The sequence below is a fragment of the Mustela lutreola genome, chromosome 2 (genome assembly GCF_030435805.1).
Source record: "Mustela lutreola isolate mMusLut2 chromosome 2, mMusLut2.pri, whole genome shotgun sequence".
Lineage (NCBI taxonomy): Eukaryota > Metazoa > Chordata > Mammalia > Carnivora > Mustelidae > Mustela > Mustela lutreola.
Genome location: NC_081291.1, coordinates 11,766,875 through 11,772,174, shown reverse-complemented (window position 1 = coordinate 11,772,174; position 5,300 = coordinate 11,766,875). Strand labels below are relative to the sequence as shown.

Genomic DNA, 5,300 nt, shown 5'->3' with positions numbered 1-5,300 from the left:
TCTGCTTGTAGAGATCAGATATATATTCTTACATCTCAGGCTGATTTTGTAGGTGTTCCCAATTTTTTGATAGATATCCAGCTGAATTCAGGGGACCAGTTGAAATGGGGTCCCCTACTCCTCTGCCATCTTGCCTCCCTCTCTTAACTTCCTGGAATTTAAATAAGAAGTTAGAGGGGAAAAAAGTCCTTACAATCTGATGATGGAGAAGGAATATATCAACTTTTAACCTGTATTAAGACAAAACAAAACAAATCCCCCCAAGTGCCCAAAATACTAATCAACTAAACTCCTAATTGATTGGTGAAAATAATTATGAATCAAAGGATTGTTTTACCTATGATTTTATAGGAAAGGAACACCATTTTACTTGTTGGAGAAAGAAGAGCAATTTTCTGGAGCTATCAGGAGTTGTGCTCCCACCACAAGTCAATGTTTCGGAGCTCCAAGGGACATAGTCAAGACAAGTTCCTCAGTCTTAGATCTGGAAAAAAACCTTTCACTCAGAGTTGTAGAAAGCCTCAATGTTAAAGCTGTGGAAGCTAGGAAAGTTCATGAAGAAGTAATAAAGTCTGGATGCACCTGAATTCTAACCTGGTCTTTTGGGAACAGAGAATCTACAGGAAAAAGTTCCCATGGGGAGATGTGTTCATGGGTTGGAGTAATATTAGAAAAAGTGTCTAATGAAGAAGGATAGGGAACAGAAACAGCAAACCTAAGGAGCTTTAAATATCTCCTCTGCTTCAGCCCCTAGGCATGTTCAACCTTGAGCTCAAGGAGACATGATTTTTGTGTTTGGATTCCTAAGTCTGCTGGGGGCCCATGATTCACTCTTTCCTGCTGTCCTGTTTGGGAACAGAGCTTCAGTCTCCATCATTAACAATCCAGTGAGAAATTCAGACCTCCACGTGGAGACCTTTCTCTCAGAGACCCCATCCTGGTGAGTCTCAGAGCTCAGCAAGTATTTCAGGGAAGATTCAGAGAGAATGGAAGCAGAAAGCTCTTAATTGAGGCCTCTTGACAGCCTATCTATCCTATACCGGAGTCAAGTGATCATTGTGTTTGTTGGTGTCATGAATTCATTCATTTCTAGTCAATTTATTTAAAACGTTAAAAAAGGAAATGTCTCTGAACTTGACAATACAAAGATTACTGTAGATAACTAAGTGGTGAGAATAAAAGTACAGTTTTATGTGACTAAAAGAATGGAGGGTATTCTTTCTAGGAAACCGTGAATGCCTCCAGGGAGATTTGCAATAAGGGGGAATATGAAAATAGACTTTTAGGGATGGAATTGGGTGCAGAGCAGTGAGGGCATTTACAAAATATTTTCATGGGGGTGTCTGGGTGGTTCAGTCAGTAAACATCTTTTTCTTTTTTTAAAAGATTTTATTTATTTATTTGACAGAGACACACACACACACACACACACACACACAGAGGGAACACAAGCAGAGGGAGTGGGAGAGGGAGAAGGATGCTGCCTGTAGAGCAGGGAGCCTGAGGCAGGGCTCGATCCCAGGAGCCTGGGATCCTGACCTGAGCGAAAGGAAGATGCTTAACCAACTGAGACACCTAAGTGACCTTCAGTCAGTAAACATCCTACTCTTGGTTTCAGATCAGGTCATGATCTTAAGGTTCCAGGGATCAAGTCCAGCACTGGTCCATGCTCAATGGGGAGTCTGCTTGAGATTCTCTGTCTACCTATCCCTCCATAACCTCCCCCCACCCCGGCTTGCACGTTTTCTCTCTCTAATAAAAAAACAAGATGGGATTGGGAGGGAGACAAACCTTAAGTGACTCTTAATCTCACAAAACAAACTGAGGGTTGCTGGGGGGAGGGGGTTTGGGAGAAGGGGGTGGGATTATGGACATTGGGGAGGGTATGTGCTTTGGTGAGTGCTGTGAAGTGTGTAAACCTGGTGATTCACAGACCTGTACCCCTGGGGATAAAAATATATGTTTATAAAAAATAAAAAATTAATAATTAAAAAAAAAAAAAACCAACCACAAACAGGTTGGGGCGCCTGGGTGGCTCAGTTGGTTAGGTGTCTGCCTTCAGCTCAGGTCATTGTCCCGGAATCCTGGGATAGACCCCTGCACTGGGGGGGTGTCCCTGCTCAGCAGGGAGCCTCCTTCTCCCTTTCCTTCTGCCTTCAGCTCCCACTGCTTATGTGCTTTCTCTCTCTCTCTGTCAAATAAACAAATAAATAAAAATCTCAAAAAAGTAAAAAATATAAAACACAATCAGGCATATGCAAAAGGGCTTTATTTTGTACTTATTTCATTACCTGGATGTGGAATATATTTTGGGTTTTATTAGCTATTTATTTCTCTATGGCAAATTGTCTGTGCAGGTTCTTTGTTCTATATACTGGGGTCTGAGCATTCTTATTCTTGTTTTTGTTTGTGTGTTGTTCTTGCTGAATCGTTTTTTCCCTTCTTTTTGATTGCACTCTTCCAACCAAATAATTAGAAATGTTTAAGCCAAGTTTGTTATTTGCAGTTTAATTCTTGTATGCATATAGAGATGTATTTGTTGGGTAGTGTGAGAGTTTATAAATTTTAAGCAGTCAAATCTATTATATATTTTGTACCCCCACACAATACTTTTATGTGCGTTGTTATAATAAATGGCTTTTTATATGCATTGCTGTCTAATTTCACATCTGTGCTTCCTTACTGCTACTTTTTAACTTTTATTAGATCTTTTTTTTCTAAACTAGCAATCATCTGCTATCCTGCATTCAATTTATTTTTTTTTTCACAGGCATGTTTGATTTCACTTGTGTTTACATAGGATGACATTATAATTTTAGATACTGCTGTCTGCATATTTTTAAGATCATTAATAATTATAACGTGTAAATTACATTTTTCTATTTTTTTTTTGCAGCTTTGCCTATTCCATTTTGAGATAGAGACCTGTGTTAATGGGATTGCATTGAATGTGCATTCAAAATGCATTGCTCTGGGTAGCATAGACATTTTCACAATAGTTATTCCTCCAACCCATGAGTTGGAATATTTTTACACTTCTTTATGTCTTCCTAAATTTCTTTCATAAGTGTTCTGTGGTTTTGAGAGTACTGGTATTTTACCTATTTGGTTAAGTTTATTCCTAGGTATCTTATGGTTTTTGGTGCTGTCTTAAATGGAATCAATTCTTTAATTTCTCTTTCTTCAGTCACATTGTTAGTGGTTAGAAATGCAACTGATCCCTGCGCACTGATTTTATATCTTGCCATGTTGCTGAATTGCTGTATGAGTTCTAGCAATTTTGGAGTGGGGTCTTTTGTGTTTTCTGCATAAAGTATCATGTCATCTGAGAAGAGTGAGAGTTTCACTTCTTTGCCAATTTGAATACATTTTATTTCTTTTTGTTGTCTGATTGCTGAGGCTAGAACTTCTCATACTATTTTGGACAATAGTGTTGAGAGTGGGTATCTCTATCTTGTTTCTGACTTAAAGGAAAAGCTTTCAGTCTTCCCCATTGAGAATAATATTTCCTGTGGGATTTTCATAGATGGCTTTTATGATATAAAGGTATGTTCCCTCCATCCCTACATTGTGAAGAGGTTTAATCAAGAAGGGATGTTATATTTTTTCAAATACATTTTCTTAATCAATTGCGAGAATCATGTTTCCATTCTTTCTTTTTTTTTTTTTCTTCATTTTAAAGAGTTTTATTACACGATGTTAATATTCAGGACACTTCAGAGCACCTTAACTTCTAATCAGATTTTTGGTAACTGGTTTTAAAGTGTTACTTGAGTATTTTTCTCATACTGGATTTCAGTCAAAAGTACTACTTAGTGATTGTTTAAGAAATGTTCATTTGATTAAACAGTTTATCCTTAATAACCTGAGATATCAATCCATGGATAGCTTCTATGGTAGTTTTGCAGCTGTCTCTTGTAGCTTTGGCAAGTTTGTCTTCTGACTTTCTGTTATGTGTTTCTAAACCCAACATGAAACTCCCTCATCCCAGCTGAGCTTCTGACTGTTCTAATTTTTCAGACAAATCAAAGACCTGACCAGTGGTATAGTCTGCATAAGTAAGCAAACTAGAGGAACTCAGCATATTCACCCAGTATTTATTCCACAAAAGCTCAAGCAATTTGCAATCCAATGAGGATTTGAAATATGAGATTTCTAAGGCATAATATTGTTCGCAATGTACACCAAAGTCTTCAATTTTATTAAGTGGCATAGTCTGGTACTCAGAAGGTCCTTCATCAGGGGGTTTGTAGCCCTTTGGGTATGTCCTACAGGCTCCAAGATTCACTTTCCCTGCATATATTGTTCTTGTTGGGTCGTTTACTACTGCTACAAATGGTTCCTGGAACTGCTGATTGAGCATCTGAGTACTAACATCAATCCCAGAAAGCCAGCAGCTATAGCCAGGATGGCTGTGATACCAGCCAATCGCATTTTCAAGGCGGCCAACCTTTTTGGCGTTTTCTATATATGCAGCCATGTACTCATATGCAGCAGCCTGAGCATTTACTCGGGTTTCAGTGCCCTCCACCGGCAAAGCAAAACTGTTCATAATGATCATGGTTTCACTGTCCACCTTTCACCCAAGCCCATGTCCACCGTCCCCCAAGGCCCATCACTTCTAATTTGCCTCCCGATCTGGCATACACCACCATTTTCAGTAGAGCCAATGCTGAGATTTTTGCAGTACTTAAAGTAATGGTGGTCCTTAGTCCAGGGTTTCCACGCCAGTATTTCTTGCTGTTGTTTCTTGTCGTATTTGTAGATTTCATCGATACTCTGGGCTTCCTGCATGTTGTTGGCCAATTCCCAGGTTTTCTGAACCATACCACTCCCCGACGCTGCCAGTGCCGATGAATCGGAGAAGTTGTCACCTCCACAACCGAGCCACAACTTTACCTCACTAGGTTCTCAGGTGTGGGCTTCTGACCCTTCCCACCACAGGTACAAACTCGTACTAGTCTCTCGAGGCAGCCATGCCATTCTTTCTTTTATTAATGTGATGTATCATGTTGATTGATTTGGAAATGTTGAACCACCCTTGCAGTTCAGAAATAAATCAAACGTTTTTCCTGATGAATAATCCTTTTTACATACCATTGGATCCTACTGGCTAGTATCTTGTTAAGCATTTTGTCATCCATTGGTCTATAATTCTCCTTTACTATGAGGTCTTTGGTTTTGGGATCAAGGTAATGTTGGCCTCGTAGAACAAGTTTGGAAATTTTCCTTTCATTTCCATTTTTTGAAACAGCTTTAGAAGAATAGGTATCATTTATTCTTTAAATGTTTGGTAGAAT

At 39.1% G+C, this 5,300-nt stretch overlaps 1 pseudogene; it reads right to left on the bottom strand.

Moving 5' to 3' along the window:
* Nucleotides 1-3,693: 3,693 nt before the first annotated feature.
* Nucleotides 3,694-4,965, bottom strand: LOC131825735 (COP9 signalosome complex subunit 5-like; annotated as a pseudogene).
* Nucleotides 4,966-5,300: the final 335 nt, after the last annotated feature.